This window comes from Lytechinus pictus, chromosome 11, assembly GCF_037042905.1.
Source record: "Lytechinus pictus isolate F3 Inbred chromosome 11, Lp3.0, whole genome shotgun sequence".
In the NCBI taxonomy this organism is placed as follows: Eukaryota; Metazoa; Echinodermata; class Echinoidea; order Temnopleuroida; family Toxopneustidae; genus Lytechinus; species Lytechinus pictus.
The window spans coordinates 16,360,386-16,374,425 of NC_087255.1; the positions used below are offsets into that span (position 1 = coordinate 16,360,386).

The following is a 14,040-nucleotide window of genomic DNA, read 5'->3' on the forward strand; positions in this document are numbered from 1 at the left end:
TTTTGGACAAGGAAACAAGTTAAAAAGGGTAAAATATATCTTCAAATCAATTTTACTAGCTAAATTCAACGTGTTCTTCATGATTAAGGTCTACTTTTATTCGCATAACTATTTCAAAGTTCTGCGCAAATCATTTTTCACTAACTATTCCAAAGTAAGTGGTGCTCACTCAAGCGGAAATATTTTTCGACAGTTATACCGTCATTTGCTTAAATGGATCTGTACCAATGTCAAAATGTAGAAAAATCTTCAGGATATTACAAATGTGTAATTTTACAGGATTTTTTCTAAGTGTAAACTTTTTTTTGATACGCACTGTATATCGCTGCACATCCATCTCCGATCCTGTTCTGGTTTTGCACCATTGATTTAAAATTTTGAATATCACTGAAGTTTCTTAATCATACAAAAGGAAGCGCTTAATATTGAGCAAAATTACACAATTTGTTTTTCTTCCAAAATAAGTCACAGAGGTATCCGTGCTTCGCGTGCATGAAACTGAAACTGAAACTTAAGTTTTATTCTGTCGACCCCTTTCGGAGTATGAGAATATACACATTTATACGTACACCATACATTCATACATAGTATGCATACGTACATAAATACATACATAACAAAACATGAATAAATATAAAAAGCTATAACAAGATGGCAAAAAAGGGTGAAGAAAGCCTTGAATGCAAAAGATAATACTGTTGAACACATGAATAACAAAAAGAGATAGAAAAAGGATATAATAACAGATTAATATACAGGTATATACATTTGGTACTTATCTACGAAACTGTGTCATAATAATATTAACAAACTTGACAAGTTTTGACAGTGTTTTGGGAATTTTAGTATTAAATAGACTATGCATTTTTAAAGTGTTTGGACGTTTGAAAAACTGAGAGGGAATACATTTGCTTCTGTCTAATTTGAAGTAAGAACATTCAAATAGATAATGAAATTCATCACCAATCTTACCCAGGTTACAAAGATTACATAATCTATTCTGTCTAGGAATACCTTCATAACGACCCTTGACGCAAGGCAAATAATGACTGCCACATCTATATTTACAGAGATATGTTCGATCTTTTTCATTAAGTTGTATGAGACAAGGCTCTAAGTTATGGGTGTCCTTGAAAATCCTGTAAATTACACATTGGTTATTTTAAAAAATGTCGTTGTGCCAGTCTTGAAAAGCCATATCATTTTGGCGTAACTCTAGAGCAGGGATTAACCATTTATGATTTACGTCTTCCTGTTGTGCCCAAACGTTTCCCAACCCACAGGTGTCTAAAATATTTCTAATTTTGGTGATCCATTTCGAATGAAAGGTTTTATTTATATCATTATGTAATTTATCCAACATATAAGATAATTTTGTTTGTTTCCCAGTTAATATTCTACACCAGAAGCTTATAATTCTGCTTTCTACCAGTTTTGACAGCTTATAGCGACCAGTTTCACCATAAACAATACAACTCGCTGTAGATTTATGAACTCTCAAAATATTCCGTAAAAATGTTCTATAAAATACCTCTATATGCACCAAGTTCTCAAATCCCCATACCTCGCTGCCATACAAAGCGATCGGGACTACCAATTTATCAAATAAATCACAAGCAATATCAACTGGCAAACTTATTTAGTACACTAAACATCGCTCTTTTTGCCTGGCTTACTTGTTTTGAAATTGCTTTTTTAAAGTTGCCATTGTAATTGAAATTTACACCAAGGTACACATAATCATCAACAATATCTGAAACATTTTCTCCAAACTTAAAGGTGGGTTTGTTTCTAATTTTACCCCTAGAGAAGACAACCACTTTAGTTTTGCTTGTATTGACAGTATAAGATACCATAAGTCAAAATAGCTACGTAAAGCATCCAGGGATCAGCATCATGGGAAAGGGAAGGTCCCTCTTCTAGCTTTCATCATCCCTTTCACATTTTGAGCTATATTTTTCTTCGTATTATCTAAGAAATATCAAAATTAGAGCAGGTTAAAGTTTCAGAGAAATTTATATAATTCAGAACTTGCCATTCGCGGGAAGAGATCCCTGCATGTATTAGCTTTCTACAGTCTGTTTTGCGAGTTAAAAAAAAATAATGTGGCTAAAGTTTTTACAATCAAATCTGATGTGACTAAGGTAGGTATTTTATATCACTTTTGTTCTCATTTTTTTTAAATAAAACGTCTTAGCTTTCGCGCGTCGCGCGGTAAAGGAATTATTTTGAATTCCTAAAACTTTTCCCATTTTGTAGGCGCTCATCTTTTCTTTTGAAAAAAGGTTTTGTTTTTAATCACAGCAAGTCAATTGAATTCGTGTTGATAAGGGTATTAGGGACGCAAGATACATCTTATTTTGATTGAAATATGATGAGATATCTAAAACTTCACCCTCCCCCTAGGGAGCGCGCTTCGCGCGCTCTGTAAGTGTTGGCACGCTTCGCGTGCACTTACCGCCCCCTCCAAAATTAAATCCTGGCTACGCGGTTGCACCAGGGAAATTAAAATACATCTTACAAGGGACCAATGTCCAAAGAGTGACTAGGTGATTGATGACTAAATGGAAACTGCTGCCAAAAATGAAACTAAGTTAGATGTAATTCTTTTTTATAAGTGCTGAAATGTTGAGAATTTATATTTAAAAAGGAAATATCGTCTAGTAGCAACTCAACACGCTCAAGAAAACCCAATCTCCTATAAATTGCAAAAAGGGCGTTAATTTAATACAAGCCCGACATCTACAGTATATAAGAAACACTATAGAGTGTTGACACAAAATCAGATAACTTTCATACCCTGATTGGTATTAGCCCAAAACCAGACTGATGCAGTTTTATTTTTTGTCTTTTTTCAATACAAATAACGGGCTGGACTTTTCGCTAGATATGATGTATATTCATAAATTCACTGTTTTTGTTTTCTTGATAATTAAGTATTCTTCTTTTTGTTTTCAGAAGGCGAATTTCTGAAAGAAAATTATGACATTGATGGATTGCCAGATACTCGAGGTTGATCGGATCAATCGTCACTCTTTGTAAGACGGAACCCTGGTCATTCTCTAATTCAGCAGCAATACAAGTTAAGTTTCAATTTATTTCATTGATTTCAAATCCAAACAAAAAGAATTACAATCAAATAATTCAATACATGACTGGTGGAATATAAGGTGACGTCGACTCTTGTTTCCATGGGGGGAGGGGGGGGGTGCAAAAGTGATAAAATTCCATAATATTTTCGGCTCGATACGCGCTCAAAAATTTGTAATACTGTAATAATTTGACGCATGGAGCAATCAGAAAACTATGAAGCGCCAATATTGTCAATTGCGTAAGTTTAATTGTATTTTCATTCAAAGTTTAATGGTTTTATAATGCTTTCTAATATTTTTCAGACATATTTTTGAAACTATTTTTTTCAATTTGTCAAAATAATCTGGGGAGGGGCAAATAAATATGCCCCCCCCCCCCCTTCAACGCCTCTGGTAAGGCGCTTCGAGTTTGAAGAGTCCTTAATTGATTCATTCACTTTTATCATGTAAAAACAAACATTAAGAAAAATACAATTTTTGTAATCCTCTCCCATGATCCGAGGTCCATCTCATCTCTTTCGATAACATAAGTTATTCCTTAACACTTTTTTTTTACATTTTCCGAAATTGCATAACTTGCTTCAGAATAAGTACCGATTTGGTATTAATTTGGCTATCAGTGTGATTCATTTGTCTAGTCCTTCATTCAGTACTATACATGACTTTCGTATGAAGGAACATTTTTAACATAATTCTAATGAGCTAATAGAACACCTTTATTCACGCTTTTACAGTATCGCGATTTAGGTTCCATGTTTAACGTGTTTATTTGCTTTTTGACTGATTTTTATCAATGCACGCAAACGTTTTGTTCAAATTAGGTGTGTCTTTATACAACATTACATTTAGCGTACTTTCGCTGGTTTACTTTAGATAATGTAGTTCACATTCTACAAAATCAAATAAATTTGTTGCATAATTATCGGGTTACCGCCTAGGCAATCTGCTTTCTTTAACACCCTTCCCATCACTCTCCCTCTCTCTCTCTCTTTCTCTCTCCCTCTCACTTCACAGAAAAGTACAAATTTATGTATTTTCCACACAACCAGCTCTAACTGAATGATTTCATTCATTAATGCCCTGCATAAAGAGAAACTACGGATTTATAGCATCCATGGTCGTACACAGCGGGGGAGGGGGGCAGGGGCACTTTCCCCTAACAAAATTGAGAACTTACTTTTTTTTACTGAAATTTTTCACAAAATTTACCAAAAGTGGGCACGAAATCTTTAATTTCACTTCAGAAAATGCAAGGGTGCCCCCGTGACAAGCTCAGTCACTTCGCTCCCTCGCTTTCGAGTAACTTCGAAAATTTAAACATGTCTTGCCACTATTTCCCCGTTAAAAAAAATCTATTTACATGATTCCACTAGTGTTTGACCCCTATTTTAACAAAAAAATGTCGTTTAAAACCAGTTTCCCAGAATGAAACGCAAGTACTGTGATGAAGGCCCAATTCACACCAAGTAACAAGTTGCAAAACTAGAGAAAAAAACGTAACATGTAAAATATGCTTCATTGCTTTTCCTATTGGTCTAGATAAGTGAAGAGTGAAATTTCACTGTACAAATTATCGTGATTATGCACCAATTAAAATGGATTATATCGTTCGTTTTATTACAGCATATGTAAGCATTCGATTTTAACCATGTGTACGTGAAAAAAAAACTAGATAGATAGATTTCTTTTTTTTAATAGAATAAGTGAGACCGGCTGATTCTTTAAAGGGAATGACAGCGTGCTTTTTGTTTGACTTTGAGTCACAAGACTTCGGCGCATAATTTGAAACCTGTATTAATATTTTTAATAACGACTGTTTATTTGCAAACCATGAACACATAGTCAATTTAGAATTAGAAAAAATAAAATCATAAACATAATTTTTATACGGAAGATACTGTTTGTAACATGTAACATAGCATATTTGGAAAACTTACAATGAAAAGTCAAATTTATCTTAAAGGGATTTATTTTAATTTATTTAGTTTTTGTAATGACTATTTACTTCTCTTGCTTGAAATTGAAACGAAAAACGAGCTTTTAGATGTACAGTGCATTCCCCAAAACGAAACCGAGATTTGGCCATGATGTATTATAACTTAATCATAAATACAACAGACAAATGACCTATCATTGAGAAGTTTAGAGTCTCCTCTTTCATCTGCGCATACAAGATTTCACATTCACGCATGAGTGAGTAAAAACAATTTGAAGAAAGAATACCAAAAAGTCATTTGGCGGGGGTATCACATGCCTACAATCCTCAATATATTCTCTTTAATTTGATACCTCAATCACAGAAAATGGTCAAGAAATAACAAAGTTCTCTTCCATCGAAATAATGCTTGTATTTCCATAATTTCATTAAAGAAATTAGTTTTCCCCGATTTCCCACCAAGCTATCGCACGGTTAACAAAAGACTTTATGCATGGCTGATCGTCAACAAAACGGAGTGCTGAGTAAGTCTGAAAGCTAGTATGTATTAAAAACCTTTTCATTTTATGAAATTATCGAAATTCAAGCCTTATTTCAAATAAACAGAACTTTGTTATTTCTTTCCAATTTTCTGTGATTGAGGTATCAAAAAAAAAAAAAAAAGATATTGAACTTTTCAAAAATGTGTTTTCCTTTTGGAAACTCAGATACCGCCACGTGTCTTTTTTGCTATCCTTTCTCCAAATTGTTTTTGCTCACTCATGCGTTAATGAGAAATCTTTTCTGTGGTGACTGATGAAAGATGAGACTATTAGCTCTCCAATGATAGGTCATTTGTTATGAGTTATTTGTTATAAGTTATGATAAATCATTGATACATGTAAATCTAGGTTTCGTTTATTGTGGGACGCATTGAGTACAATAAGTGATATTGAATCTATTCATGCTGGAAAGATCATAGTGTGACAAATTTTGTTCACAGTGATATCACAGTGTGTTCACACAGTGAGGACTATGTGACGGTTTGTTAAAATGCTCAAATCTAACAGTGTAAAGATAATTTCACACTGTGGACACCTCCAGAGTGTCATTGACCACAGTATACTCACATAGTAGACTATGTAAAAATGTGATTAAAATTATTAACACGCAAAAAAAATCAACAGTGTGGATGTAATTTTACATTGTTCTCCACACTGTGAACACATCGTGGGACACACTGGGTGAGACCGTGTTCTCATCAGGGAAAGTGGCGTATCTAAAGGGGGGGGGGCAAGGGGGGCATTTGCCCCGGGCGCCTATTGTCCTAGATACGCCACTGATCAGGGATAAGACAAAGCTTAATTACCAACAGAGGATACTGTTTCTCAACAGTCAGATTGATACAATCGTTCAGTGATAGAACATACAGCGGTGACTGACTACACACATTTGAAATATTTGATTTTTTTTTAAAACATGGTATAATACACATTATTGAAGCTGATAAAGTTTAATGCCCGAGTCTGTATCTCCATGATCTCGAAGATAAATCAGAATCTCAAGGTACATTTTAAACAAGTGGAGCGCCTCTGGCAGTCTCGCCTTCATTACGCGATTCAATATAGCAGCAGTGCTGACTTTGAAAATGACTATGAAATAATTATTCACAAAAAACACCAATCGTATAATATGCTACCATGTTCATTGACCCTAAATGACATTGGATCTTGATCAAGTGACCTACGACTTGTGCAAGATGAGCAATGATATTGGATCACCCCTATGTCCAAGTTTTATGAAATAGCTCCATAAACATTAAAAGTTATGATGGAAATTCAACAAATACCCCCAACATGCCCAGAGTTCATTGACCCTAAATGACATTTGACCTTGATCATGTGACCTGAAACTCTAGCAGGATGTTTAGCAATACTCCATTTCTCTTAAATGTGTGTAAGTTTCATAAACTAGGTCTATATACTTTTTACGTTATGATGACATTTCAAAAACTTAACCTTAGGTTAAGATTTCGATATTGATTCCCCCAACATGGTCTAAGTTCATTGACCCTAAATGACCTTGGACCTTGGTCATATGACCTGAAAACAAGGAAGGCTGTTCAGTAATACCTGATTACCCTTATCTTTAAGTTTCATGAACTAGGTCTATATAATTTCTAAGTTATGTCATTTCAAAAACTTAAACTTTGGTTAAGATTTGATGTTGACGACGCCGCCGCCGCCATCGGAAAAGCGGCGCCTATAGTCTCGCTCTGCTATACAGGCGAGACAATAAGTGACTTTGAATAGCCTTCTTGACTACTCAGGTCACATTTCCCGACGTTCATGGAGCAAGACTAGCTAGTTTTCGTAACACTGCACACATGCTTTCTGGAACACTGGGAATATATTAAAAATGATTCTCAAATCACAACAAATGGCTTAGAGGACATTGTCGAAAATTGTTGAAACGGGACAGCAGATCGTCCTATAAGCTTCGGAGCTGACGAAAATACTGGAAATATGTCGTTTTTCCAGAGCCCGGGACGAAATTGCTATTTTGATTCACCGATTTTCGATAAAGGCTGTTTGTCAAAAGGGGCTTTTTGACAATGGATTCTCAACGTTCCATAAAGCGTCTAGGTAGTGTTGCGAAAACCCCTTATTATATTGAACCTAATAAAAATAACTGCCTGAGTGTGCATCTCAAAGATGAAGGTAAAGTCTCGATGTAATTTAAGAAAAGGACATTGAATAGCCGTCTTGACAACTCAGGTCACTTATTCCGACGTTCGTGGAGCCAGAATCTTGATTGAATAGCAGCATTCTCTTTTGAATTTTTGTACTATTCCTTTTCTTTACCATGGGAACGCTTACCGAAACCCATGCCATTATCTCCCGTTATAGCGGTCAGTCTCTTTGGTGATTTCTTAGATTCAATTTGGAAGCCTTCTTCAGAGTATTGAGTACAGAGAATTATTGGAAAATCCTCGCCGTCGTCCTTTGTGCTTTTCTTCTTCAGCATTATAGACAATACCGTTGCCATGACCTTGCTATCCGAGCTGGTTGTTAATTGGTCGCCTTTCGGCGTCAAGTGTAAAGCACTGATTTCAGATTCCATCAGAAAAAACAGGGAAGGATAATTCCACAATACTTTTATGAATAGCTTAAGATATGCAAGAGGAAATCTATGGAATAGTTTAGATTCAGAGCTCCAGAATACAACTTCAATTGATACTTTTAAAAGGAAAATATAAGAAAACACACTTCTCGTAACACTCTCCCCGCTCTCCATTCTATACATCTCTATGCCGGTTTATGTTTTCAACTTTCAATTTGGTATTCATCATCCAGTGCACATGTATTTTTTTATATAAATATCTCTGTTTGTTAATACCTATGTCACTCAATTTTTTTTTACTATTTACTATGTCTGAATTTAAATTGTTTAATGCATTTTTTCTGTACATTGTTAGATGTTTACTTTGTCAACAGGTCCATGGTGAAAAACAGTGTATATTTTATCTGAACATGCTTATCCTGTATAAAGATTTTTAAATAAATAAATAAAATATATAAATAAATATATAGAATATATAAATAAATAAATAGATACTAAAAATAAAGGCAAAGCGAGATCAGGTTGTGTTTCTTACACTGAAGCGGAAAACCAAAAATTAAAACTTGATAATACGAGGCGAGCTGGACAATATCGTTCACTGCGGGTTCTGTTTAACAGTCTTGTAGATCGTTACGCTGGTCTTTATTTTCTTTTACAGTATATATATCTCGTTTCATTTCATATCTTTTGATTTTCTATTTATTCTCTTCATTTTTTTTTAGGTCATTTAATTCACTTCTTTTCGTTTTATCAATTTTTCCTTTATCTTGTTCTCATCTTTCTTGTATGCTTAAAATTTAAGAGATTGCGCAAAGATGTCTTAAAATTATTTTAGAAAGAAGGTTTTAACATTGAGGATGATTCTAAACAAATAAAAAGAAAGAAAAACTGACCGGACCATAGATTATCCAGAAGTGGGAAACAACACGAAAATGAGCTAGTTGGAAAGATAGGCTCATATGGTGCGGCCTTAAATAGTCATTGAAAGCTCTTTAGGACTTTATTTATCATCCCAATAACACGAGCGAACCGTAAATGTCGGTAATTACCTTATATTGTTACGTCCACTTCCTTCAAAAACATCTTAATGAGTTCATTATGACATTTATGGTAATGCCATTGTGACAGGTTTCGAAAAATAGTTTGTAATCAAAGCTTTATGGTCATTGGAAGCGGAAACAAGATTTACCTGGGGTGCTGCGTGTATCATTCGTCATAGGCAGCACCCCCCTGGAAAATCTGGTAGATATACTAAATTGCAGAAAATCCACCCAAGTTACGTTCACTTTGTAGCGAACCCCCCCCCCCCACCCCCCTTATTATTTATTTTCATTTGTATTATTTTTTTACTTGTGAAATTTCTCTTGACAAAAATGGCTTACATTTTGTAGTGATTTATTATTTTTTTTCATTTGATTTGATTTGATTTATTAATTTTCACATTCCAATAACAAACGTATATACAAGTGTAATCATTTTTTTCTTAGCATAACATAACAATAAGCAAATGACATAATTAATAACATATGCATATATACAATCTAATTGAAATATATTTATACCTGATAAATGTCTTTTTTTTTTATTATAAAAACAAATAGCAGAAAAAAATATATATATACATATATTGACATAATACATTTTGAAATGTGGAAGACCTTCATCTTAAGCTTAGAGCTTGAAATTGATAAAAGCCTCAAAGGAAAGGGGAAGGAAAATCAGACAAACAGTGCAATAAAAGAGACTTATCTTTTATTGCACAAAATAGGAATATTACCAAAAAAGTAGATAGAGAAAGAAAAATTAAAATGAGGAAGTTATAATCATGTTGATAAAATGTTGTTTTTTCTTGTCAAATTTAATCCAGCACCCTCTGTAAAAAAAAAAATATACCGTTCACAGGGCCCTGTAAAGCTGAATAGGTTACGAAATAGGCTCATTATCAACATTTGTCCATGTGATAATAATAGTGCTAATGATCAGACAAGCCATCTGACAAAAAACATTCAATCACAATGAAATATTGTTTTTTGCGGATTACGTGCGTTATTCCGAAGGTTCGTTAACCTGAAGGTTCGAATATTCCGAAGGTTCGTTATTCCGAAGGTTCGTTGTTTCGATGGTTCGTTTGTCCAAAAACGAAATAAGGTTCATTGTTTCGAAGGTTCGTTAATCCGAATATGAAATATAGGGTTCGTTAATCAATTCTGTGGCGAAGCCGGGAAAATAGGAAGGGCAAGTGCGGTGGAGGAAAGAGGGGGGGGGGGTTAGAAACACCGTTGCTGTTCATTTGTTATTAGGATGGGAAAGCAGGGGCGGTGGAACGTATATTTGTTTTGGTGCAAATCCAAACAGGGCACTTGTATGTCAAAATGGGCATATTGGTGCAAACGGATATTTTCACCATGAGATTGTCATGTGCGTGAAGTCATTGTGTGTTTTGTAGTAATTAAGTTGAGCAGAGCTGATGGCTGTTTCGCCCCGCCCCCAGCCAAAAAGTATAGATTCTTTTCCAAATGGAAAATGCATTTTTCCAAAATGAAATGTGCCCTTTTTAGAAATGGAATACCCTTTTTGAAGTAGGCGTACAACATAATAGATTTTAGGTTAGAAAACCACAAAGTTTTTGGCTCGCGCTTTGTGCTCGCATCACTTATTGTTTAGTAAGGTACTCACCCTGTTTCTGATTATAAAAATGCTTATAATGTTCAGTTTTCAGGTTGGAATATTACATATTTTCAGCTCAAACTTGGCGCTCGCATTATTCGATTGGTGAAATATTTATCCTATCCATGAGTCACTAAATGCAGTCCTTAACAGATTTCTTTTCTGGTCAGAATATTAAAAATTTAAGCTCGCGCTTAGCGCTCGCGTTTACTCTTTGATTAGATACAAATCTTTGTTCATGATTACCAAAACTGCTCCTCAAAATGCTTATTTTTCATTTCTTATTGAAATGTCCAAAGTTTGAGCTTGCGATTCGCGCTCGCAACATCTCGCAAGGATGCGCTTTTAACAACAATTAGACGCCATAATTATTAAACTTATTTACAACTTAAGATTTGAAATTCTAAATATATGTTTTATCATGATCAGAAATCACTTCAAACAGGTTTTGCTCAACTTAATCACTACAAAACATACGACTTAACGCAGATGATAATTTTATGGTGAAAATATCCGTTTGCACCAAAATTTTCTTTTTGACGTTTAATAAGTGCCTTTTTTGCTTGGCCCCCAAACAAAAATACGTTCCGGCCCCCCTGCCATTCCGTCCTCATAACAACTGGAAAGCAACGGTGTTTCTACCCCCCCCCCCTCCACCCCTCCATCACGCTTCCCCTTCCTATTTTCCCGACTTCGCCACGGACTATATCATTTTTCGGAATAACGAACCTTATTTCGTTTTCGGATTAACGAAATTTCAGACGAACGAACCCTAGTTTGTTTTTGGATTAACGAACCTTCGGAATAACGAAGCTTCAGAATGACGCCACAAAATAATGTTCGGATTAACGAACCCGTTGTCGGATTAAAGAATATCGAGGTATAGGCAATTAACTTGTTTCGGAATTACGAACCTTCGGAATTATGGACCGTAACCGTTTTCTTTTTCACCAATTCATGACCAATCATAACAATAAAACAGTAATAACAGCATTAATGGTAATATAAGCTAACAATTGTAAATACATAAATACACCATGTGCAAAGAATTCAAACATCTTTCGTGGGATCAGTTTGTCATCCAAACTTTACGAAGCTTTCCCTATATTTTTTCAATATTTTAATTTTCAATTATTTATGAATAAAACAATATTAAATAGTACTAAAAACTAGTTATCTGTAGGTCTATGTTTTTGTATCATATACTGAACGCTCTTTGTGTTTATAAGAATTTGGAAATAATGAAAGCCCGTTGGTTTGACGTTATTTGCAAACTTTGTCCAATATTAAATTGGAGGTTTGGGGCCACATGCACCACACTGCTCCAGCATTGAACATAATAACTTTACTTCTGACCGGCAGACACATCTATGAGGTATCTTTAGATTTTTGTTTGCATGTTATTGATTCGATGAATTGACATACACATTCGCTAACATCAATATGTCTTTTAAGGACTGGTGACTGAGAACAAGAAGGCAGCTGCCAGAAGAGATATGATGAGCGTCGTACATTCAGAGAATTGATCTAAGATTTAGAAACCAGCCATCAGAAGAAAGATGAGGAGTGTCGTAGAATCAGGGGATTGATCTTAGATCAAGAAGACAGCTGCCAGAAGAGACACGAAGAGTGTCGTAGACTTGGCGGACTGATCTTAGATCTAGAAGACAGCTGCCAGAAGAGATACGAAGAGTGTCGTAGACGCGGGGGACTGATCATAGATCAAGAAGAGAGCTGCCAGAAGATAGATGAGAAACGTCTTCGGATCAGGGGATTGATCTTAGATCAAGAAGAGAGCTGCCAGAAGAGATACGAAGAGCGTCGTAGACTCGGGGACTGATCTTAGATCAAGAAGACTGTTGCGATGAGGAGCGTCGTCTAATCAGGATATTGATCTTAGATCGAGAAGACAGCTGCCAGAAGAGAGACGAAGAGCGTCGTAGACTCGGGAACTGATATTAGATTAATAACACTGTTGCCAGAAGATAGATGAGGAGCGTCGTCGAATCAGGGGACTGATCTTAGATCAAGAAGACTGTTGCCAGAAGATAGGTGAGGAGCGTCTTCGAATGAGGGGATTGATCTTAGATCAAAATGGCCGTTGCTAGGAGAGATATGATGAGCGTCGTACATTCAGAAAATTGATCCGAGATCTAGAAAACTGTTGCCAGAAGACAGGTGATAAGCGTCATAGACTAAGGGGATTGATCTTAGATAAAAAGGACGGTTGCCAGACATGCAAGAAGAGAGAAGAGGAGCATCGTAGATTCGGTAGATTGAGCGCCGGCATTCCCTGAAGAAAGGCACACACAAAAACGATAATGAATAATAATGATAATAGGACATTTTTTTATTCAATCGTATCTACAGTATAATCATGACGGTGATAGAACAAAAGATATTATAATTATATTTGTAGAATCTACATGTATAGCAATAATGATTATCAAAATTTAAATTGTGATGAAAATAATATCAACAATTATAACAATATCAATAACAAAATCATTGATAATGATGGTAACTAATAATAACGACAGTAAACTAATATCTATGGTAATAACTATAGTAATGATCATGATAATGATATAACAGTTATAGTACCAATTATACGCCACTCTATAGCCACGCTCTAAAAATGTTAACCAATATCGTGATAAGGGCGAAAAGTTGGGTAAAATAACGTCAAAAATTTTACAGTTTGAGTACTTTAAAAAATGCGGATTTCACCCCCCCCCCAAAAAAAAAAAGAATTATGAAAAGGGGAATACAAACCTGCACATAAACATATTTATATGCCATAGGCAGTTATCCTGAATATAACGGTACAATTGAAATTACTTGTGCTTTTTGTTCTTTTTTCAATACTAAGGTATAGACTTAATCCTGGTTTTTTTAGCAGACTTACTACATAGCGATAATGATGAAATATGCTAAAGTACAACATTAAAATATTTTTGAATTGTTCGGTGCGTCTGACTTTTTTGGATTTTATTTTCTATACGAGTCTCAGTTACTTATGGTCTACGACATCATCAGGGCACATTAGTTAGGCCTGTCTCACATATTTTATAAGACTGGACATGAAGTTTCCTATTTCAAATTATAAAAAAAAAAAAATTGATTGAATTCATAATTTGTGTTTACTTAACAAACATAATCGAGACTATTTTAACATTCAGAATAAATGGGGCTTTTATGTAACATTTTTCAAGCCCTAGATATTATCATGGGTATGGTATT

At 34.9% G+C, this 14,040-nt stretch overlaps 1 protein-coding gene across 1 annotated transcript in view; it reads right to left on the reverse strand.

Moving 5' to 3' along the window:
- The window catches only part of LOC129271861 (fibronectin-like), a 58,964-nt gene that overhangs the window by 20,953 nt on the left and 23,971 nt on the right, over positions 1-14,040 (reverse strand). The window lies entirely within an intron of this gene.